The 25,765-nt window shown below is 41.5% G+C and overlaps 1 protein-coding gene across 4 annotated transcripts in view; it reads right to left on the bottom strand.

Moving 5' to 3' along the window:
• The window catches only part of PLD1 (phospholipase D1), a 227,897-nt gene that overhangs the window by 182,762 nt on the left and 19,370 nt on the right, over window positions 1-25,765 (bottom strand). For 2 of the 4 annotated variants that reach the window (XM_049867116.1, XM_049867114.1), the window contains exon 1: window positions 4,862-6,016. The exons of the other annotated variants lie outside the window; for them this stretch is intronic. The gene's annotated coding sequence lies outside the window, so the exon portion shown is untranslated. Of the gene's footprint in view, window positions 1-4,861; window positions 6,017-25,765 lie in introns of those variants that run through there. 4 annotated transcript variants of the gene reach the window in all.

Here is a 25,765-nt window from a genome sequence, read left to right as displayed (position 1 = left end):
TTGAGGAAATTAAAATCATTCTTAGAGTCATGTCAAATAAATTTGGGGTGATGTTAAGCTACTATAAAATTTTGGTGTATTTTGTTCTCTTTTTTTCTCCATGAATAGTCTTTTTCACCTTTATTTTTCTGAATATAAAGTAATATTGCTTAAAATAGTAATGTGTAGAAAAGCATAAAGAAGAAAATATAAACCACCAGAAATCTTACCATCAAAATAGCCACTGTTAATTTATGGTGGCCACCCTTTCTGCTAACTCCCTAGGGATAGTGCATACATGATGGGAATATTTTAAACATGGCCAACTATGTGCTGTGCAAATAGTTTAATCCCCAGCTTTTTAACTTAAAGACATATCATTACTATTTCCCGTTATTATAATTTTTTCATAAATATAATTTTACTAGCTATAAATGATCATAATGGAATTTTCTCCTACTACTATATGTTTCAATTATCCCAATTTTTCTTTATTATAAATAATGCTTTAATAAATATCTTTGTACTTAAAGCTTTTATATTTCTACCCAGAAAATTCAGATTTATTGACCTTTTCCTTTTGTGATTTCCTCTCTTGGTTTTAGGAAGAGAAAGTGCTTTGGCATCCAAAGACCGGAATTTATATTGATTTCTTTTCTTTTTTAACACTTAACTATTTAAGCTCTTTGGACTACACTTTTATATACTTTGAAAGATTCCAAATGTATTTTCTACATGGTTAAGTTTTAGTCGAATCTAGAGTAAATTATTTGCCCAGAATTTTTCAAATGTACATTTATGTTTTTAAAGGAAATAGTGTGCCTCACATTCTTGGCTTTCCACTAAGCCTCAGAAAGTCTTCAGGGCTAACAAAATAACCAGAGCTTCCATTATCAGCAGGAAGTCATACTGGACAAGAATGAGGAGGACATTCATACAGATCGAATTAAAACTGAATGACCAGAATGTACAAATTCTTCATGTTAGTAGTTTTATTATTTTAGCCTTAAAAAGGCTGGTAAGTTTTAAGATTAGCTTAACTAGTTAGAAGCCAGCAGTCAATGTTGTGGGCTTGCTCTCCATACGGACTGATCACCATTGGTCCCACATACTGATCACAGGCAACTTCTGTGCACTGCCACCAGTCACCAGGTTCTTGCCATTGGTCACCAGCAGAATGGAAAGCGAAGCAAAATCTCTCCACCCTCAGCACCCACCCACCCCCTCGCCCCCAGCAGAAGATCAACACAAAAGACATACCCAACTGGTGGACAGTGGGTCAACATGAGCGTCTTCGATTATGAGAACTGCACGGAGGTCAGTGTTTACATGGTTGCTCCTCATTGATAATAAACATCGGATTATACTTTCCAAGAGCGTCAACTTCTCTTATTAGTTCCCCACCCCACCCCCCCGCCACAGCGCTCCCCTAAGGCACAATACTGGCATTGCTGCTTACTAGCTGCTGTGACTTGGGAAAAATTATGAAACCTTTCTGGGGCAGTTTCCTCAACTGTAAAATGGGGATAATAAAGGCAATCACCCTCTTGGGGTTGTTGTAAAGATTAAGTGACTTAGAACAGTGGCTGTACGTAGAAAATGCTATCTAAGCGACAGTTACTGTTATAACAATCACCACAACCTCTACAACTCCTGCTATCACTACTACTACCACCCCCCCACCCCCCCGCCAACCCTGAAATGCTGGGAGGTCAGACTTAGCCTGAGTTCTTCAGAATGAAACAGGGAACTGGGGAAATCTGTGGTCGGATCAGCCCAGGCAGTAGAGTTCCCTCAGCCTTTGCAATCTCTCTAGATAATAACTATTTTCTGTCATGACTAAACGAATTTAACAGCGTTAAAGACAGGAACCAGGCGTGGGGAGTATGGAAAAGGCAGGGGTGGCCTGTTCATTGTTGCCACTAAATGAATCTAACAAAGCTATAAATTGCACATTAAGCTTCTATACCTCCCAAGCCATCTACCACAAGGATCAAGACTATGGGCAGTCAAAAGGTGGAAACAGCCCAACTGTTCGTCAACAGACGAATAGATAAACAAAATGCGGTGCATACGTACAATGGAATATTACTCTGCTATACAGAGAAATGAAGTCCTGATACACGCCACAACATGTATGAACATTGGAAACTTTATGCTGAATGAAATAAGTCAGCCATGAAAGGACAAATATTGCATGATCCCACTTATACGAATTATTTAGAATAGACGAATGTATAGAGACCAAGTTTATTTGCAGTTACCAAGGGTGGCAGGGAATGGAAAAGGGAGACACAAAGCTTAAGGGGCATCGAGCTTCTGTTAAGGGTGATGGAAAAAATTCAGGAACGGTTAATGGTGATGGCTGAACAACATGCTGAAGATAATTAACGTCACCAAACCGTACATGTGACAACTGTTGAAAGGGTTTTGTTACCTATATATTTACCACGCACACACACACAAAGACTATGGGCAGGAATGCCAGAGAAGAGGGGTGTCAACAGAACCGGCCTATTAGGCGAAAATCGACCAAGGTTCAGCAGTCTGAAAGCCCACTTCGAGTACCAAAATCATTCACAGTTATTTGTTTCCTCAGACTCCTTATCTTCTACTGCCATGCAATTTCTCTGTTGTTTCAGGTGTGGGCCAGTTCAACTGGAAATCGTTCGTCTAAGCATCTGTCTTCAACTTTGAAACTGGTGTATTTTAAAGCAAATTGGGATCACATGTTTCTGGGTCATCAGCAAGGCTCATAAACCATCTGAGATTGATGAGCCAACTAGTGCACTCTGCCTATCACCAAGAAATCATGTTGAATAAAAATTAATCAGTTCAAGGATTAACCTAGAATTAGACCATACAGAGTGAGAAAAATGCCTGTCTTTACTTGACTTGAGCCAAAAGTCAGAGATGTAATAGAACTAAACCAAATTCAGCAAGATGAGAACAAGAATTGCAGTGTGTGACCCAAGCTCAGAAACAGGTATAATCTGAGATTTACTTACTTTATCCCCAAATTATAGATTTTTAGCAGACTATGGTACCACCTCCCCCCCTTTTTGAAGGAAACTTATTTTAATGTCAATAGTCTCTGGGAAAACCCTAAAATCTGGTTTTTAGGGAGTTTCCCTTTTACCCTATCCCTTACCAGATTGTTTATTTCCGTTTCTAATGAGTGGGATCCTGCTTCGTTATTACCTCAAGGTGAACAGGCTATGAAGCACTTGAGAACACAGAAATTAAGGTCTTTAAGACAGAAACGAGCTTTGTGTGAACTTTTAAAAACTCTTATCTGTACCCATTAAGCACAAACAAATACATCAATGAGTAAAATGTCTTAACAGTTTTCTTTGAAATCATTGAACTGTTAAAATCCTCTCTACAAAGGTCTGCTTTTAAAACTGAAATTAATACCATTAACAGCATAATAGCACATATATGCAGTAATGGTGTGTATATAACACAATTCTTAGCAATCTTTGCCTTTTTTTTTTTTTTTTTGGAAAGCTAAACTGATCTAACGGATTTGTTATTAAAGAAAATATCTCCAGAGATGGGCAGTAATACAACTGTATTTACAGTAATACAACTGTCTTTTGGGGGAATAAATTACCATCAATTTTGTAATCCCAAAATGGCAATGCAGCCATAATCACTTTACAAGTTCAGCCTCAGCACAGATGCGAACTGGGATCCTTAAAGTGTAGTAGATTCACCTCGGTGATTTTTTTTTTAAGTACCTATTTCTGTCTCCCTTCTCCCTCAATTTTTTTTTCTTGTTTAACAGAGGAGAACATGAAGGAAGAGATTTTTTCTGATACATAGTATTTCCCAGTGAGAAGCAAAGAGGACAATAAAACGTCAATAACAGAAGCCCGCCGGCATATTTTAAACACTAGTTTAAATTACCTTGAACTAATCGAAAAGACCAAACTCGTTGTCTTCGAGTCGAATCATACTTGAAATACAAGAGAAGCTGTACTTCATAATGTGTTGCAAACTTTAAAACACCATCAAATTGAACTCCTTTTATAGAACACTTTGACGCGGGATTGCTTTGTTGACAAATTGACAAAAGTAGAATTGCTCTCTAGGTCTTCAAGTTAATGAGGTTAAGGAAGATATTCTCTTGGTACTTAATTCTACTGACTTAATTTCATTTTTATGTCTGTTAACAGTGCTTTTATGTTTTACAAGACACACTCCAGTTTTACAGTCATTATTTACCCCTGCCCTAATCTGAGAACAAGCACAGTGACAACTGAGGACAAGATTCAGTCCAGCGTAATCCACCTGTCCGCTCTGCCCAAATGGCTTCTAAGGCAGGTATTTTATGAGGCACAGCGGACAAATATCTGACTTTTCAGACAGAAAATTGAACTTGTATCCGGTTCATTGTAACTGTAAGCAGTAGGCCCAGGGGAAACCATGCATCAGACAAGCCTGCACAAGTATGGAGAGGCACAGGGACACTGGCTGGGCCACCGCACGCTGCTGCCTAATGTGCAAAAAAAAAAAAAATGAAGCCAACCATGCATAAAACCATTGTGATATCTAGAAGGCCGAATGGGAGGACGCAAGGAAAGCAATTCCGAAAAAAGGAACCGAAAATGCTTACAAACAAATACAGATCTCCAGGCTGCAACTCCAAACATATACTGTATGTCATTTCTTCTTGGTTTCCACTTGTATTCAATATCATAAACAATGCATATATGATCAGGAGAAACAGCACCCCCCAAGTCCCCATAGGATCAACAAAGTCACACGATTTTCAAAAACAAGGCAGCAACAGCACAGCTGCTACCCTGTCCTTGTCACATCATCACCCCCAGTGCAGAAAGAAAATCTGGCAAAATTCAAAACGTTACCCACTAACCTGGTGCCCCTGTGGAAGTAGTCGCTTCATATTGCTTGAAAGACAGAAGACTCCTTACTATGAAACTACTCTCCAAGGTGGCTGACAGCCCAAAACCCAGAAAAAATTTACTACCCTGAGAATCCACAGAAACAGGGAATGCAATCCTGTTCTCAAGCTCACAGCAGGCTGACTCCCTAAAGGCAACTTAAGTCCTAGCCAAGCCCACAAAGCACTTTAGCCTATAAGCTTTAGTAATGAACTTGAAACCACTCCCCATATGTTAAATAGACACTGCAGGGCTGTGAGAAAGAAAACCCACATAGAGGGTGGACTAAGGCATCGGGCTTCGCTTCTGTTCTTGCTGCTTGAGAAACCTTAAAACACAACCTTAAAAACAGAGAACTCTCATGCCCTTCCCTCCCCTCAGACACTGTATTAAAGGGACTGATTCATTCTAAACAAGGCGAATACAGTCTGCCCTCCACGAGGGCCATGGAATGACTTTTATACTGCTGTCAAAGTTGGGTGGTGGCGGTGGAACACATAATACTGCAATTTTGCATTGCATAAGAGGGACACGTGAAGTTATTGTTTCTGAGAATCAAACTCACATGGTATCACTACTTTCAGATTTTTTTTTACAGTATCGTGGTGTTGTCGTTGTTAGTTGCCGCCGGGTTGATTCCATTAAACATGCCTAAAACTTCATCAATCACTAAAGTCCAAAATAATATTAATACAAATTAAAGAGGTTCACCAAAGAACCTCCTGACTTCTAATTCTGACTCAGTGTCGGTAAATTTGAAAATCACTCTTGTAACTCAGTTTTACCATCTAACTCAGGATACATTTATAATATAAAGGCAGGGTAGCTCATTCCAGTTGGAACCCCTGCTGAGAATTTGCCTTTCTAAAGTTCCCAGGTGATGTTAACGCTGCTGGTTCGGACCTATTCTGAGAACCACTAGTCCAGCAGTGATTCTCAAAATTTATTATACAAAGAATCACCTGTGGGGCATGTTAAACTATAGATTCTGATTAAGTATATCTGGGAGGAAAAATGCAAATTCTCAGCAGGGGTTTGAAGTGGATCCAATGGGTCCAAAGCCCTAAAAAAGAATCAGCTGCCTTTTAAACTCACTATGGTTTCAAAGTAAGAAATTTCATTTTCTTTTTCTTTCTAGAAAAACATAATTGATAATGTCCTTAAGGCAGTTAAATCTTACAATAGAATCAATAATATGCTGGCATATTGCTTAAGAAAGAGTATCCATGCTTGGCTTTTGAACATAACGCTGTCACAAAATACACATTTTTTCTCCTACTTCTTAACTCCAAGAGCAATTTTAGTTCTAATGACTTGCTTCCATTTAATATAAATACCCATTTTATTTTTTTTAAATAATATATAAATAAGAGGGATTTTAACTTACTGCTTAAGCTTTCCAAACTTAAATTATTATTTCTCCTAAAGTATAAGCTTGAAAATGCCAAGAAAAACTTGAGTCACTTGTTGCCAAATACCTTTACACGTATTTCTGGTAAAATCAAATTTACTCAAAACCTATGAAACATAAGCCATTAGCATATTACCTCAACAAGGTCAGGCATGAAAAGCCGGGAGACTATCTCAGATCTAACACTCTCCCAGCTGCCCTCTCTCACCCCCAGTCAGGGCTCAGAATTTCTCTGGCGATCACTTTAGAATGAGAGGGCAAGACAATTACTTCAGTGGGAAAGGAAAACTCGCCTCAGGACCTGTGGCTGACACCGAAAAGGTGACAGTACCCCACCTGGTGGCAAAACCAAGAGAAGGCTGGAACAGTTGACAAACCTCAGGGGAAATAGTACTATTTTGATACTGGAAGAAAAACAAAAAGGGGAGAGAGAAGGATCAGTTTATAAGAGTACATCAATGCCATATACAATGTTTGGTAAGGATCGTGTTTTGAAAATTTCCCACAGGAAGGCAGTGGTGTCACTATGGTTGTTGTCGCCCAGTGCGGTAACCCATGGTGTCACTCCCCCCCACCTCCATGGCCCCTCACCCATACCACACCATACAGAATCCTTAGTAACATTTATTACCAATTTTAATCATTGAATAACATGTGAAAAGTGTAACTGTAAATTGCTTAAACGTAATATTCCTTGGATTATATGAATACTAACAACAAAACTGTTTTGTAAAATCTTTTTCCATCGAATTACATTATTAGTAACTGAGCAGAAGCCTTTTTAAATTTTTCCCCTTTTCCTTTAATTATTACCTCAGTCTCAAAAAGTTATGGATATAGGTTCACAAATACTAATTACTACAATATTGTAGCTAAAACACCAGAAAATTTGACAAACATCAGTGACTGTAAAAACACCAGCAGCAAAGAAACAACGCCTTCTTGTAGCGCCTGCAGACAAAACCACGTGATTCGAAGCGTTATTGTAACTGGGTGATAATGACAGCTCTGACCAGGGCTCATCAGAAGGTTCAAAAAGTAAATCAGCATAGAGTTTTAGCCTTGTAGGTACATTGATACATGTAAGCTGGGCTTACGAAAAATGTTTTTGTTGTTATAACTAACTACGGGGTTATTTTTATGAAAAATATTAAATTTCTGCTGAAACACCGCACAAAAGTTTTATAGAGAGTCATTTTGGTGTCACCTCCTCTGACCGTGTCTCCCAGTGTGCTCCGCATTCCGCTACTGATCCCACCGTAAGAGTGGAACATTTCTAGAGGATATGAAAATGCTCATGCAAAAAAAAAAAAAATTACATTCAAAACCATCTCTTTTATGTGGGTCTGGTTTGCAAACCTATGATGATTTGCATCCCCAAAGATATCCTCTGATAAGTAATACTGATCTCCCCTTTGCCCAAAGAACTGAAAAAAAAATTCCTGGGAGACCAAGGTAATCTCTAAAATGGAAGAAACTTGGAGAGACCTCCAGCATAGCTAGCTAAGTGCTGATGGAGCTGTCAAAAGTCTGTGGTCCCCAGGATTTTTCTGTCAAAAGCATTTATTTTTTTGCCTCACATAAATTATTTCTGCTAAAATAAATGTCTGATATCAACCTCTAAGATGAAAAAAAACAGTTAAATTAAAAAAAAAAAAAACTGTTGCCGTTGAGTTGATTCTGACACACAGAGACGCTGTAGAACAAAGTAGAACTGCCCCATAGGGTTTCCAAGGAGCTGCTGGTGGATTCAAACTGCCAACCTTTTGGTTAGCAGCTGAACTCTTAGCCACAGCACCACCAGGGCTCCAAACAGTTAAATAGTGGGCCCCAAATTATAGTACACACTTTAACAAAACCCCAGCAAAAATAAAAGCATAGTTGGATGTGACTTTGAAATGAACCCAAGCCACACACTACTGAAACTAAAACTAATCTTAACAGCTGATGTTTTGGGGGCTCATACCATGAGCCGGGCATGGTTCTAAAGTGCTTTACAAGTGTTAACTCATCTAAACCTCATAATGCTATTATAATACCAGTTTTACAGATGAGAAAGCCAATGCTCCCGAATAGTAAGTACCTTCCCAATATCACACAGCTAGTAGTGGAGTTGGATTAGAACCCAGGCACTTTGACTCCAAAGTTCATGCTGCCAATCACATACTTGTATAACCCTGTCCTCCATTGCACAGACATTCTTGAGCACCTACCATATATGAAACCCTGCCAGACCCTGGTTAAATGCAGAGGGAGGGCAGGGAGTTGGGTGGGGTGGGAGCAGACAACGACTACACAGTGGACAGTCCTCTGTGAAGGGGCAGGCTGAGAAATGCCTTCCAGAGAAGAAGCCACATAACCCAGACCTGAAGGAGATATGGAAAGCAAAGGGTCTCTAGGCAGAGGTCACTTGACCTGCCAAAGCAAAGGGGTGATGGAGTTAGGGCCATGGGAGGGATTTCAGGGACCTTGACTGGCAAAAGAAAACACTGGCAAGGAAGGTAGGAGTCCTCTGATGTCACATTGTGGAGGAAAGAGATAATCATCTGGGGATTTTTAAACCAGGAAGTGAGCAGATGTGCATGTGGGAAAGACGAGGCACTAGGCCTGCGGCTACCACTCGTCTGTCAGTTTGTCACACTGTAGTGGCTTGCATGTTGCTGTGATGCTGGAAGCTATGTCACCAGTATTTCAAATACCAGCAGGGTCACCCATGATGGACAGGTTTTAGAGCAGCTTCCAGACTAAGGCAAACTAGGGAGAAAGGCCTGGTGATCTACTTCTAAAAATTAGTCAATGAAAACCCTATGGATCACAAAAGAATCCAGTCTAGTGCTGGAAGATAAGCCCCCTAGATTGGAAGGCACTCAAAACACACAGCGACTGCAACAACGGACTCGGCCATACCAACGATTCTAAGGGTGGTGCGAGACTAGGCAGTTTTGAATTCTGTTGTCCAGGGGGTTGCCATGAGTTGAAGCCGGCAACTAACAACAGGCTTTGTAGGATAAGCAGGAATTTAGAAGATATTCCAGGTAAATGGAAGGGCAGACCAGTGCAGTAAACTGTACAAATCAGCACTTTCAGAAACTCTGTCAGGTAGAGTGGTGTAGTTATCCCAGCAGGAAATGTGGCAGTGGCAATGCTTGCTAGCTTCCCTGCTTGCGCCACGTTCTGTGCCGGAGTCATTCAGGGCTGGGGAACACAGGAGGAAGCAGGTTGGTGGGAAGAAGGAGGGATGATCAAGGTGAGTTCCTTTTGCAGGCTAAGTTTGAGGTCCTGGGTACCATGAACAGCAGATGCCAGTATGGTGGTGCCCTAGTCTCTGCCTGGATGGGAAGTGAGACTTAGGAGACATTAGCACGAAAGGGATGTCTGTAGCTGGGGCACAAGGGCATTGCCATTTCAGAGTGCACAGCTGAAAAGGAGAAGGTAGACTTTTAAGGCATGAGGTTTCTGAGTGTCTCAGATAGAATTCAGGGGCATAGTGGTTAAGAATTCAGGGGCATAGTGGTTAAGACCTTGGCTACTAAGCAAAAAGGTTGGCAGTTCAACTCTACCAGCCACTCCTTGGAAACCCTATGGGGCAGTTAGTTCTACTCTGACCTGTAGGGTTGCTATGAGTCCGAATCAACTCGACGGCAACGGGTTTGGTTTTGTTTGTTTTTTATAAACTAAGGAGCCCTGGAGGTGCAGTGGTTAAGAGCTCCACTGCTAACCACAAGGTCGGTGGTTTGAACTCACCAGTCACTTCTTGGGAGAAAAGACCTGGCAATCTGCTCACACAAAAAATACAGCCTAGGAGACCCTGTGAGGCAGATCTACTCTGTCACGTGGGGTTGCTATAAGTCAAAATCGACTGGACAGCACCTAACAACAACATGAATTTGGATGGTCAACTTTATTTTTACAACCTCTAATTGAAAATTAAACATCTTTTCAATCACAAATGTAGACATTAATCTACAGTAAAATAAGCTGTACCTGTGACTTGTCACCAATAGAAACCAAAGATACTTTCAGATCACATTATAGTTGCTGCTAATATCTCAAAATATGGCTTCATTGATACTTTGAAATTACGATATTCTTAGACTTTCCACTAGATTTTGTTTTGTAACACATTAATAATGAAGGACCTGAATCATTATATCACTACTTACCTTTTTATTGATAATTGTATGTCAGTATAATTGGTTTCCTTTGTAATGTTACCCATTTTAATTTTACACATTTCAAAACATTATTTCTAAAAGAGATTCATTAGCTTGGCTAGACTGTTAAAGGTATCCCCATTGTGCAAAAAAAGTAAAGAATACCTGATTTAAAGGGTGAAAGAAAGATACTTTTAAAAAGGCAATTCTGGAAAGGGGAACCTAGCATGAGAAGGGGTCCCTGGGTGGTATAAATGGTTAACATGCTCCACTGCTAACCAAGAGGTCAGAGGTTCAAGTCTACCCAGAGGCACCTCAGAAGAAGGGTCTGGCGATCTACATCCGAAAAACTGCCACTGACAACCCTGTGGGCCATGGCACGGGTTCTATTCTGACACAAGTGGGGCCACCATAAGTTGGAGTCACCTCAAGACAACCGGTACAGGAGTATGAGATGGACTCAGGATTCAAACCCAGGACTCCAGCCTCATGCTCTTCCTACCATCTGGTCCACACCCTATAATAACAATGCCTCCACGTAGTCACAAAGTGCCTTCACATATGTTGGCGCATTAGGTCATCGGGCGTTCTCTCCTCGCCGTGCCCGCCAACTGACAATCACTATGTAACCTGCGATGCGTGTTGCCAGGCTGTGCTTACAGCAAAGCCATCTATTGTCTTCACAGCCCTCCCCTACTCTGCAACACCTGTCATAGTTCAGAGCTACATTTTACTTTTAAACATTGCTTCTCTTGCTTTTACAGGATCATTTTCTTAGTCACCACAAATTGCTCGGAAACCGCTTCCAACCCTCCAGAACGTAACAGCATTTTGCAACAGGGTAATAACAAAAAACTTAAGGTGCATGCGCGCTGGCACCCTTTCAAGTTGCAGCAAATTTACACAAAACTGTATAATTTCAAACAAATGTAATCTCCAGGTTGGCTAGATAACTTATCTTTCTTTTTTTCTCACTGGATCAGTTCACAGACCACTTCGGCCCTGTCCCACCTTCTGCACACAGTGCAAACACAGCTTTAAATTAAACTAGTATGACACAATATACTCTACTGAAAAACACATTCAGTATTTCTCAATATGCATGTTAAAATGGAAATTATTTCCAGATTTATTGATTTTTAATTTCCAAGGTTCTTCATTTTTTTTTTTTTTTTTAAATAAAGAGCCATAGTGAAAATTGTCACTTGCCTTCTAGTCACAGTCACCTCAGAACTAGAGTGAGGCTTCTTGTGGATAAAAAAAGACAGTTCAGTAGCTGCACACCTACCCACTTCCTGGGAAGCAAAGGTTCCCGCCCAGCGGCCTGCACTGCAGGGTCAGACTGGACAGGGCGTGGTAAACACAAGACTGACGTAATTTACCTTCTTACCTCATCACCCAGAAATATTTCCTTCCTTCTTGTTTGCCCAATTAAGTAAAGATGGTTTCCGTCACCCTGGGAGTTCCTTAAGCCTGAAGCCACCTGCTTTAGCTCCTACCCTGTTTCCTTTGCCTTCCTCTGGAACTACTTCCTCCCAAAACCTCTCCTTCCAGCCAAACTGGTTTGTTCTGTTTTTCAAGCTGCCTAGTTTTTCCCCTGCTTTTGGGTTTGTGCCACTGGCCCACCCTGCCCTGTGTTGCCCTTCCCTCCTCTCCAGTATCAAAGCCAAAGTCCTTGCCATCAAATAGATTCCGACTCATGGCAACTCCATGTGTTAGAGTAGAACTGTTCATAAGGTTTTCTTGGCTGTAATCTTTATGGAAGCAGGTCACCAGGTCTTTCTTTGGCTGCACCACTGTGTAGGTTCAAACCACCAACCTTTTAAGTTAGTAGCTGAATGCAAACCTAAAGACTTCAAAATCTCCCCAGCCTTCAAGAGGCACCCTAAACCCACATCCTCCACAAAGTCCTCTTGGATCAAAATGCCACTTTCATTCCTCAATACTTATAACAATCATCATCAACAAATTCATTAGACAACTAATTATGGCTAGTGGCCTTTGCTTTACTATTGTCTGAACTGGTTATTTAAATAATCTATGGTGTTTAACTTCATGTACTTAAGTCTACTTTCTCCAACTATGTTATCAATTACTATGGATTACAAGTTATAACTCTGAAATCAGCTATTGTAAAAAGAAAAAAAAAAGTATAGCTGGCAAATTTTGTTTTACATAGCATTCACATATATGACTTAAATCATTTGTATTATTTAATAATTATTATAATAACAGTCAACACTATTGCCACAATATCTTATTACACACAATATCTCATTTGATATTTGCACCTGCCTTATAAGTTAGATTGGAAACCCTGGTGGCGTAGTGGTTAAGTGCTACAGCTGCTAACCAAAGGGTCGGCAGTTCAAATCCGCCAGGTGCTCCTTGGAAACTCTGTGGGGCAGTTCTACTCTGTCCTATAGGGTCGCTATGAGTCAGAATCGACTCAACGGCACTGGGTTTCGTTTTTTTTTTTTTTTGGTTATAAGTTAGATAGGAAACCCTGGTGGCGTAGTGGTTAAGAGGCACGTCTGCTAACCAAAAGGTCGGCAGTTTGAATCTGCCAGGCACTCCTTGGAAACTCCATGGGGCAGTTCTACTGTGTCCTGTAGGGTTGCTATGAGTTGGAATCGACTTGATGGCAATGGGTTTGGTTTGGTATAAGTTAGATACTATTATTTTTTCAATTTCTCTGTTCAAAGAGGTTTGCTTTAAGGAGGAACAGAGAGATGCGGCAAAGTCAGAGAGAGACAGGATTAAGGGGGGTGTTTTTAAAGAAGGAAGGCATTATAGAATGTATGAATAAGAGAATGATCCAACAAAAAGAGGCACATTAAGTAAAGTTAGTAGGAGGATACATTAGAAGCAGAGTTTAGAGCAGGCAGGAACAGAAGGATCTGCTGCATTGGGGTGAGATGGAACTCTACCAGGAGCACACACGGCACATCCATCATGAAGGACAGGGGATGGGGAGGAAGATGTACGGAGGGAGCAGGGGTTCAACGGTAGGGAGATACAGTGGCTCTCTTCTGGCTGCTTCTGGTTTCTTAGTGAAATAAGAAGCAAGATCATTAGATGAGAGATACTAAGGGATGTTGGAGGTTGGAGGAAAGAGAAAAAAGTGTGAAATAGGCACCTGGGAGGGTTAGGGGATGAATTGACTACAGAATGTGGTAGGCTTGCCCAAGTGCTGAGGGGAAGGGAAGGGAAGGGAGGTGTGTATGATCCATTTAATGACATCAGAGCTTTGCGTGCATGCGTGTGTATATGTGTGTCCAGGCATGCTCAGCTACTGGAGGGAAAGTGCAGAGGTAGTAAAGAACTGATTTTAACCAGAGTCGGGGTTTGCAGGAGAGTATGATAGAGAAGGGAGGCAAGTAGAGTGATCACAGTGATGAACCATGGAATATAAGCTGAGTAGAGAGGAAAGTTAGGATGCGAGGGAAGTTGAGGGGAAGTAAAAACATGGTAGAGTCACAGGAATGTAGGTATGAGTGGTCTGAAAAACTGTTGATCTGGGCATGTTAGAAGTGAGCAGAAAAGTTAGTAAATGGTAGAGCTGGGATCTTTGACTCCAATGCCCATCCTTTAACTGTAACATTCTCCAGCATTTTCAATTCTTCTGGCCTCTGTAATTCTCTGTGTTTGGACAATCCACATATCCATTTGGTCTTTCCAAAATTTAAGGACACTATTTGCCCTCGTGTTCTTAGAAATAATTTTAAAGAAGTTGTTTTTATTTCATGAAGTGGCAAAAACAAGACAAAGAGCTGATGTGATTTTTCAAATGTCTCAACAAATTGGCTGCAAGAGACGTTTATTCTGTTTCTGAAAAGCCTACAGTTGAATTTGCCTGCCCATTGAAATCATCACCCATTCTGTTTTTCCACGCTGGCCTCCCTCTAAGATCCCCAAAGCTGTGTGCCTGTGCAGAACACCACTGACAATTGGGCACCTGGCACAAAGGGCCCTGCCCAGAGGTCAGGCCAGGTGTTTCTGTCTCCGTAGAGTAAATCAGGCTGGCTGGTGAATTCCTTTCCTTAGGGATGGTCATCTGTGTTCAACACAGGCCTCCTTTCTGGAGGGGTTATGTTGGAATGGACTATGTGCACTGGCAATTGTTTCCTTCTTTCTTGAGATGAAATTTACTTGTCCATAGCAATTCCTCCTGTTTTTTTCCCTTTAAATAAATACCTGGGTGCCCCCAAGTGGCCAACTCTTCTCTCACATTACAAGAGCTGGCTGTTTGAAATGCAGCACCCAAGAAAAATCTCATGGCCATAATACTAACCTAGGAGGAAACGTTACAGATTTAAGCAACCAAGAAAGAAATCTAAAATATGTTTGTATATAACTCATTGAGAAGTCAATATATCTAGAAAGGAAGGAAGCCATCTTTTTCGCTTCTTAATGTGCACGGTGCATGCGGAGGATGAGGGGAAAGACAGGCAACGTAGGTCAACGCAAGTTCAAAGACAGATACCTCCTATGAAGCTGCAAACATACTGAGCCTGGATTGGAGCCCTGGTGGTTCTGTGGTTAAGAGCTCAGCTGCTAACCAAAAGGCCGGCAGTCCTATAGGGTAGCTGTGAGTCGGAATCAACATGACAGCAATTTTAATTATTATTATTGTTACAATTGTCAACCATTGTGTTTGTAAGTGCACCTAAATTTTCTCTTTGTAAGGACTGAAAAGAGGGTATGTAGGCCTGAAAACTAACGAGATGGGTGATAGGGAAAGAGAAACAGTAGTATCAGTTTACTAACTGCCCAGAAAATCAGGCCACGTTTACAAACTACCACCACCAGGGAGGTGGTAGGGATGAATTTTTCCTTAACGCACAGGGTTCCTGGCTCCCCCATATAGGTGAATTCACTCAGTTAGTACTTCAGTAAACCAGTTTGTCTCTGGTTTTCTAAATGCCTGTGTCTCTGTTACTTAACATGGCCCTTTTAGCCATTCGTGGTTTTGTAATGATTGGGTAATAGGACTATGCAAATAAGGTGCTTGTAGCCCACCAGGGTATTGGACATGCTAATAATGCAAGTAAGGTGTATGGCACCCTTTGTGGGCGTGGGACCATGCAAATAAGGTGTATAGAATCCTAACAAGGGGATTGGTCAGTTTTGCCATCCCACTAGGCTTAAAAAGACAGTGAACCCCAGAGCTGAGAGGAGACCTCACTACCACAAAGAAGAGCCAGGAATGGAGCATATCCTTCAGACCCAGGGTTCCTGTGCTGAGAACCTCCTAGACCCAGGAGACAGAGAAAGAGCTGTAACATTGGAGATGGCCCGAGACGGCTAGAAGCAGCAACAGATAAATGGCAGCAGCAGAACCAGGAGACTGGAGTGAGACGGCGCAGTGGGCTTCCACGCCCATAGAGCGAGGCACCTAGAGTAGGCTTGACAACCCATGGAGCAAGAGAGCTGAGTACCTTCAGGCAGGAGCCTTTCTGGCAGAGTGGGGTACTCTGTGTACTTATTGGCAGTGCTAATGAACTTTGTTATACTTTCCCAAGCAGGACAGAGGCCAGGCTGGGGGGCCTAGGGGCTGAGGGAGAAGGCTGCCTCTAGGCATAGCCAAGGAGCTGTCCTCACTGAAGAACTGTATCCTTAGTCGTTGCTGACCCTGAATTGTAACCTCTTACTTCCCTAATAAACCCCATAATCGTGGGTGTGGTCTGTGAGTTCTGTGTAGCCACTGTAACAAATTGTCAAAACCAGCGGAGAAGTAGAGAGTGTCGCGGGAGGGACAGCTGGTGTCAGAATTAGCAAAAGGATTGGAGGGGGGAGGTATGTCTGTCCTCCACCTCATAGGGATCAGCCTTGAGCTGATGCTAACGGTGATTCTCTCTCCTCCCCCTTGTGAAGTTAGGAGAGGTCAGACGTCCCTGCCCCATTTTTACAATTAGCTTCCCAAATGAAAACTAAAACAAACAGATAAAAAAAAAAAAAAAACCAATGAACAAAACAAAATAACAAACTTTTATTACAAATGTGTTGAACTTTCCTAAAAACTTTTCATGTCTCCACACCACTGACCAGGAAAGAACTGTCGAGATGATGACAAAATTCAGTTCATTCCTGGACAAAAAAGAGCTGTTACACATTCGCCCATGTGTAGTTCTCCACATTTATAAAAACACGCCACTGCCGAAGATAGCTTAAGAGGACAACGAAGACCACTTCATACAGTTATGGTTATATACTTCTGTTGCAAACTCTTGCTTACAAAAAAAAAAAAAAACTTGTTTGAGCTTAAATGGAAGCCATTATAGGGGTTGGTTTGTAGCCATTAATGTGTTCATTTATTTGAATTTTATTCCCTCATTCCAGTATCTACTGAATACCTACTATGTGCTAAGCACTCTGCTAGACACTGAGGATTGAAGGATGAATAGGACAGATACTGTCCTCAGAAAGCTGATAAACAAATGGAGGAGGCAGCCTGCGTGGCCCAGCCAACAAAAGTATGCTGTATACAAACAGGGCTGTGCCTGAAACAAAGGGGGCAGATTGATTCGGCACGCAGGGAAAATGCAGGGTCAGGGTGGCCTCGCCAAGGCATGGGATATTTCTGTTAGACAAGCGAGGAAGGACATTCTATTCACAGTGTCTCAAAGCAGGACAGCACACGGCATGTTCTAGCACTGACAAGCCCTGTAGATGGGGAAGGAGGCGAGGAGAGGAGGGGAGATGACAGGAGGGAAGGGGAGGAGAGATAATGTGTGTGTGTGTGTGTGCATGCGTGTGTATGTGTGTGTGTTGAGGTTAGAAATTAGTTTGAGAATCCAGATGCCTGCCAGGTTGAAAAGGGTCTTAAAAGGAGTTTTAGATCCAATCTTTGGTAATGGGGAGCCATAGAAGGATTAAGGATTTAAAAACAACATGATCCAATCAATGTTTTGGAAAGATCACTTTGTAACGCTAGAAGCAGAGAATTAGCAGTACTGCAGATATAAGAGTCCCTACCCAGGCAGTGGCCAGTGTGGGAATGGAAAGGAGTCACCGAGGAAAGATTCAGCAACCAGCCAAGTAGTTAGGGGGCAGGGAGGCAGAAGGGTCAAAGATGACCACATTTCTTCCTTAAGCAAAAGGTGTGGGGCAAGGTCACTCCCAGTAATGTGGGAGGCAAAGGAGAGCAGAATCATGGGGCCAATGGAGGAGCACTTCAAGAAGAGTCAGCAGAACAACTGATAACTGCCCTGTCAGAGAATCCCTGATGGAGCAGGAGAACAGTGTAATGCAGACCTCAAATTCTTGTAAAAAGACCAGACTTAAGGATCTGACTGAGGCTAGAAGACCCCAGAGGTCATGGTCCCCAGATCTCCTGTTAGCCCAAGACTGGAACCATTCCCAAAGCAGACTCTTCAGACAGGGATTGGACTGGACTATAAGACAGATATTTTTTATAAGATAGAAAATGATACTGGTGAGCATGAGCTTCTTGGATCAAGTAGACACATGAGACTATGTGGGCAGCTCCTGTCTGGAGGGAAGATGAAAAGGCAGCGGGGGACAGAAGTAGGCTGATGGACACGGGGAATACAGGGTGGAAAGGAGTGTGCTGTCTCACTAGGGGGAGAGCAACTAGGAGTACATAGCAAAATTTTTGTATGAGACACTGACTTGATTTGTAAACTTTCACTTAAAGCAAATAAATTAAAAAAAGAGAAAAAATATGCTTCGGAATCTTATCACCTATACCTGTGGATGTAATCTTGTTAAGGAATAGAGTTTTCTTTTGTTATGTTAATGAGGCCCTATTAGTGTAGGGTGTGTCCTAAACCTAATCACTTCCCAGTTATAAAAAGAACAGATGACACATGGCCCCAAGCACAAAAGGGGGAAGCAAGATACCATGTGAATATCGTCAAGGAACTGGGGCTACAAATGCAGAAAGAGACAAGGATTTTCCCCAGAGCCAACAGACAGAGAGCTTTCCCCTAGAGCTAGGGCCCTGAATTCCGACTTCTAGCCTCCTGAACTGTGAGGAAATAAATTTCTGTTCTTTAAAGCTATCCACTTGTGGTATTTCTGTTACGGCAGCACTGGGAAACTAAGACATGTCTGAGAGCCCAGAAGACACAGACAGCAGAGCAAAATGATGGAGCAGGGCAGCGTTCTATTTTTGATAGGCTGGTCAAGGAAGGACTCTCTCTGCCAGGTGGTATGTATGTAGAGACAGGAGGGAACTGAGGGCTGAAACCATACTGGAGTGGCAACTCTTCAATTCCTACTCACCACATGGCAGGGACATTCGGCGTTCATCTCTTAGAAGAACTTAGTCATCTCTCCTGTGTTTGCTGTATCTTTAGAGATACAGTCACCTTCCCTCCTACAAATCCACAGACATGATCCCTACACACTGCTCTCCATGGCTTCAGCAGTGCCTCCAGGCTTAGAGCCAGATGGCATCGTGAAGGCCAACAGAGCGGCTTGCCCAGTCTCTCACCTACCTGACCACACGTTTCTCAGAAAGTCTCGTTTGACTTGTGGCTGCTGGGGCCCGACATAAAGTAGAGGTTCAGTAAATGATTGCTGAATCGATGAATGAAAGCCCTGATTCTGAATTTCATCTGAGGGAGTCATATGCCTAATTGTGGTAGAAATTCCCCTAACGAAGGCCCTATGTGTATTCACATCAGAAAATTAAGAGCAAATGTTTCCAGCTCTGCCCTTACCAAAAACCACCAGCTTTAGTTTTCTTCAGTGAATTTGAATTTGAGACAACAGAGCTGACTATTAAAAATTCTTCAATTGTATTAAAACATTCATATCTACATTTAATATAAAAAATATAGAGGTTTCAGAATTAGATAGTGGTGATTAACGCATGACTTTGTGACTATACTAAACACCACTTTAAAGGGTTACTTCTATGGCATGTGTATTATATCTCAATAATTTTTTTTTTAATATAGAGAACTACTTCAATAAAAGATTAATAAACATCTGCGTCTCATCAGTAAAAACAAATTTTCAATGCTACAATTTTTTTTTTTTTAGTTACAAAAGCCATTACTGGTTTAAGCAGCCCCGGTGACACAATGGTTAAGTACCAGCTACTTAACTGAAAGGTCAGCAATTGAAACCCATCAGCGGTTCCACGGGAGAAATGACCTGGAGATCTGCTGCCATAAAGACTACAGCCTAGGAAACCCTATGGGGAAGTTCTACTCTGTCCTATAGAATAGCTATGAGTCGGTGGCACACAACAACTTTATTGGTTTGAATAAAGGAGGAAAGGTCCGTTAGTATCTCAGTATGCAGAAGACAAAGAGAGGTAAAGATGAGAAAGAATATTCGTGCTATTAAAAAATTTACATTTCTCCATTAGTTTTTAAAACAAATATTAAGTGCTGCCAACTTTGATAAATTCACAATGGTTGATAAGCTTCAATACTCTTCACTTCCTTAATGAAACCATGTAAAATAAACTGAATAATCTACTCTAAATGAAAGGGAGAACAAAGCATAAAAAATAATTAAAATACACAATTAATAGCAGGCTCTTATTTTAGCCAATAATCATAATATCCACATACCTTTTGCCAGAACACCTGAACTGAAGAAACATTGACATGTTTTGACCTTCTCTCTCTGACAACTAAATAGTGGTGTGTGATGGCTTTGTGATGTGCTAGGCTGAACTATATTCCCCCAAATTATTTTTCTTGTGTTTTCAGTTAGGGTGAACTACAGGGATATTCTCTCTAGAGAAGTGGAGAAACGAAGGTAGAAAGCAGCCCTTTTGTAACACATACACATCTTTTCCCAGTTATTGAATCAAACACTAATCTACGTGCTACTGTGAAGGGATTTTGCAGCTGCCATTAAAGTCCCCAATCACTTGACTTTAAGTTAATGAGAAGGGAGATTATCCTGGGTGGGACTGATGTAATCAGTTGGAAGCCCTTTAAAAGAGGCCTTACACCCTTCCTGAGTTCAGAGCCTCCACATTTCAGCTCGTGCTCACAGGGTTCCAGGCTGCTTGCTTGATCTCCCCTTCCTGACTGCTTGCCCTACGAACCTCTGGTTTGCTTAGTCAGCTCCCACAACTGAGTAAGCCAATTTCTTCTAATAAAACCCTTAATGTACGTAACCTACTAGTTCTGTTTCTGTAGCTGAACCCTGACTGGTGTTACAGTTATTACCGTTGAGAAGGCACAGAGGAAGACCTCTTGGCATTGGACAATTTTGATAGAATTATTCAGAAAGACACTAAAGAATCTCACTCTTGCAAGAGCTCTCCCCTAATCTCTTGCAATAATGGCCAGGAGAAGAGAAAACTGTGATTTCATTAATTTTTAGATGAGATTTATAATAATTTAGAGGTATAGACTGAATTCAACACAACACCTGCAGCTAGGTGCAGCTATGTGACTAAGCTCTGGACAATGAGATATGTGTGCTGGAATTCTGAGACATGCCCTTAAAAAGGCAATGCTTTCTTCCCTCTCCCTCCAGTCTCTGCCTGTAATGTCAATATGATGGCTGGAGCTTCAGCAGCCATCTGGGACAAGGGCTACATACTGACGATGGCAGACTGATGGCAGCTGGGGAAAGCCAATGATTTCTGGAGCCATCGTGCCAGCTTTTAACTGCCTAATTCCAGACTGCTTTTACATGAGAGAATAAATCCTTGTGTGTTTAAGCCACTATCTGGGGTCTCTGATACTAGTAGCCAAACAATTCCTGATATAAGGACTCTTTTTTTTTTTAGTTGTCCCATTCCCTAGTAGTAGACTTCTACATTGAAGTTGCTACATTATAAGGTACTGTTGTTGGTTGCTGCTGAGTTGGGTCAAACTCATGACAATCCCATGTACAACAGAACGAAATGTCGCCCGGTCCTGCACCATCTTCACCGCAGTTCGTATGCTCGAGTTTATTATTATGGCTACTGTGTGTTCTGAATGCCTTCCAACCTAGGGGCTCATCTGACAGTGCTATATCAGACAATATTCTATTGTGATCAATATGGTTTTCACTGGCTAATTTTCAGAAGTAGATCACCAGGCCTTTCTTCCTAGTCTGTCGTAGTCTGAAAGCTCTGCTGAAACCTGTCCACCATGAGTGACCCTGTTGGTACATGAAATAACATTGGCATAGCTTTCAGCAAAATAGCAACACTCAAGCCACCACAGTATACCGAACTGACAGATGGGTGGTAGTTATGAGATATAAAAAAACAAAAACCAAATACATTGCCATAGCGTTGATTCCTAGCCACAGCAAGACTGTAGGACAGAGTAGAAATGCCCTCGTAGGGTTTCCAAGGCTGTGAATCTCTACAGATGCAGACTGTCACGTCTTCTCTCATGGAGCGGCTGGCGGATTTGAACTGCTGACCTTTCCATTAGCACCCAAACACTCAACCACTATGCCACCTGGGCTCTTGTTATAAGGTATAATAAACAAACATAGCCATTGCTGTCAAGTTGATTTCGACTCATAGTGATCCTACAGGGCAGAGTAGAACTGCCCTATAGGGTTTCCAAAGAGCATTTGGTGGATTCAAACTGCTGACATTTTGGTTAGCAGCCGAGCTCTCACCACTGTGCCATGGGGCTCCATTATAAGGTATTAAAAAAAAAAAATGCTGCTGTCAAGTCCATTCTGACTCATAGTGACCCTATAGGACAGAGGAGAACGGCCCTATGGGGTTTCCAAGGAGCACTGGTGGAATTAAACTGCCAACCTTTTGGTTAGCAGCCAAAAGCTTATCCACTGTGCCACCAGAGGTCCTTATAAGGTCTTGCCCACTGCTACCAAGTCAATTCCGACTCATAGTGACCCTACAGAAAAAAGTAGAACTGGAAACCAGATAACTGGGAGCTCCTAAAAATCAAACACCTATGCTCATCTAAAGACTTCACCAAAAGAGTAAAAAGACCACCTACAGATTGGGAAAGAATTTTCAGCTATGACATCTCAGACCAGCGCCTGATCTCTAAAATCTACATGATTCTGTCAAAACTCAACCACAAAAAGACAAACAACCCAATCAAGAAGTGAGCAAAGGATATGAACACACATTTCACTAAAGAAGGTATTCAGGCAGCCAACAGATACATGAGAAAATGCTCCTGATCATTAGCCATTAGAGAAATGCAAATTAAAACTACGATGAGATTCCATCTCACACCAACTAGACTGGCACTAATCCAAAAAACACAAAATAATAAATGTTGGAGAGGCTGCGAAGAGACTGGAACTCTCATACACTGCTGGTGGGAATGTAAAATGGTACAACCACTTTGGAAATCCATCTGGCGTTATCTTAAACAGTTAGAAATAGAACTACCATACAACCCAGAAATCCCACTCCTTGGAATATTCCCTAGAGATACAAGGGCCTTCACACAAACAGATATATGCACACCCATGTTTATTGCAGCTCTGTTTACAATAGCAAAAAGCTGGAAGCAACCAAGGTGTCCGTCAACGGATAAATGGGTAAATAAATTCTGGTATATTCACACAATGGAATACTACGCATCGATAAAGAACAGTGACGAATCTCTGAAACATTTCATAACATGGAGGAATCTGGAAGGCATTATGCTGAGCGAAATGAGTCAGAGGCAAAAGGACAAATATTGTATAAGACCACTATTATAAGATCTTGAGAAATAGAAAAAACTGAGAAGAACACATACTTTTGTGGTTACGAAGGGGGGAGGGAGGGAGGGAGGGAGGGAGGGAGAGGGTTTTTTATTGATCAATCAGTAGATAAGAACTGCTTTGGGTGAAGGGAAAGACAACACTCAATACAAGGAAGGTCAGCCCAATTGGACTGGACTAAAAGCAAAGAGGTTTCCGGGATAAAATGAATGCTTCAAAGGTCAGCGGAGCAGGGGCGGGGGTCTGGGGAACATGGTTTGAGGGGACTTCTAAGTCAATTGGCAAAATAATTCTATTATGAAAACATTCTGCATCCCACTTTGAAATGTGGCGTCTGGGGTCCTAAATGCTAACAAGCAGCCATCTAAGATGCATCAATTGGTCTCAACCCACCTGGAGCAAAGGAGAATGAAGAACACCAAGGTCACACAACAACTAAGAACCCAAGAGACAGAAAGGGCCACATGAACCAGAGACCTACATCATCCTGAGACCAGAAGAACTAGTTGGTGCCCGGCCACAATCGATGACTCCCCTGTCAGGGAGCACAACAGAGAACTCCTGAGGGAGCAGAAGATCAGTGGGATGCAGACCCCAAATTCTCATAAAGAGACCATACTTAATGGTCTGACTGCGACTAGAGGAATCCCGGCGGCAATGCTCCCCAGACCTTCTGTTGGCACAGGACAGGAACCATCCCCGAAGACAACTCATCAGACATGAAAGGGACTGGCCAGCGGGTGGGAGAGAGATGCTGATGAAGACTGAGCTAATTAAATCAGGTGGACACTGGAGAGTGTGTTGGCAACTCTTGACTGCAGGGGGGATGGGAAGATAGAGAGAGAGGGAAGATGGCAAAATTGGCACGAAACGAGAGACTGAAAGGGCTGACTCAATAGGGGGAGAGCAAGTGGGAGAAGGGAGTAAGATGTATGTAAACTTACATGTGACAGACTGATTGGAATTGTAAATGTTCACTTGAAGCTTAATAAAAGTTAATTAAAAAAAAAAAAAAAAGTAGAACTGCCCAATAGGGTATTCAAGGAGCGCCTGGTGGATTTGAACTACAGACCTTTTGGGTAGAAGCCATAGCTCTTAACCACTACGCCACCAAGGTTTCCTTTATAAGGTATAAAAAACCAAAACCAAACCTGTCGTCATTGTTGAGTCGATTCTGACTCATAGGGACCCTATAGGACAGAGTAGAATGGCCCCATTGAGTTTCCAAGGAGCACCTGGTCGAGTAGAACCGTGGACCTTTTGGCTAGCAGTCGTAGTGCTTAACCACTACACCACCAGGATTAGCTATGTTTCATTTCTCTGCTATGTGCATGGGGACACATTAAGTGTTTAAGAGGATTAGAGCAGATAAACAGTCACAGAAAAAGCCTGTCTTTATTTCTCCATACTGCTCTGCTTTGTCAAAAGAATATGAGAAAAGTTTTCAAGTCTGTGGTAAATACCTTCACAAAGCCACTAACTTTAATTCCCACGGAATAGTATTTCATATGTCAAGCCTGTGGTCACAACCAAATCTACTTATTCAAGAGATTTGTGATGTAGAAAATTCTCTCTACTATCTCTTTAGGTAGTGTCTTTTTATTTTTTTTCTTGTTGGCGTCAGCTTATTTCTCCCAATACCAACAACCCTTGTATAGGTCTGGGGTATATTTTTGCTAAACGCAAACCACACGGTCATTTTAAAGCCTATAATTCATTTCAGTAGAACTGGGATTTCTGGATGTTACTGAACATAACCACCAAGAGTGAGACACACTTTGGGCAGTAACCAGGGCCAGATTAAGGCATGTGAGGGCCCTTAACACTGATAATTGTGGTGCCCCCTCCTCTGCTTACTCATGCATTCAAACGGGATATGTCAGTTAGATATACACATGTATATGTAAATGTGTGTATGTATCTTAGCTATCCACGACGTAAATTCTTTTTAAATGCAACTATAATATTAGCAATTGAACACAAAAGTGCATATGCCATTTTGGCAGAATGAGATGAACTGGGTCATAAAATTTTTAGTGGATGCAGGGTGCTAAGATTTTTGCTATATACCACATTTTCTACAAAGAGAATATCCCACATATTCTACAACAAAGAAAATGAGTCAGTGAGCTTAGCTGTCTCAATAATCAATGTAAAATTCTATTGATTTCCCACAACGAAAGATTGATGTTCGCCAATTTAGCTTTAAATGGCTCATACTTCAATTTTGATGCTGGTTGCATAATAAATGCTGTAATTATAAATGAAAATATGTCATAAAAGAAAATTTAATGATCAGCAAACAAATATTACAACAAATTACTGTATTTTATTTTTAGATAGATCTTTCATATCTGACATGTTATAATTAAAAACATTTCTTTCTATTCTTTACTCTTACAAATTCTTCAGTGATTTCTTCACAACTAAGCTGCTGAACAAAATCTACTTCCGTATGTAATAAGGATAATGAATCGAGCCTTTCTTGAGTCATTGTTGTGTGCTCACTTTTCCTTGTATCTGTCTGCTTGGCATCTATGGGTCTTTGCTTTGGACAAATGGTACCCCTGTTTTGTTGAAGCCCTAAGCACATGCTTACCTTGTTTATTGGATAATCTCTCCTGGCAGTAACTGTGCCAGCTTGAGCTCCCCTGTGGCCCTGTATCACAGTGAAA

This window comes from Elephas maximus, chromosome 23 (assembly GCF_024166365.1).
Source record: "Elephas maximus indicus isolate mEleMax1 chromosome 23, mEleMax1 primary haplotype, whole genome shotgun sequence".
Classification (NCBI taxonomy): Eukaryota; Metazoa; Chordata; class Mammalia; order Proboscidea; family Elephantidae; genus Elephas; species Elephas maximus.
The sequence above is the reverse complement of the archived record's forward strand: the minus strand, read 5'-3'. Positions and strand labels throughout refer to the sequence as shown.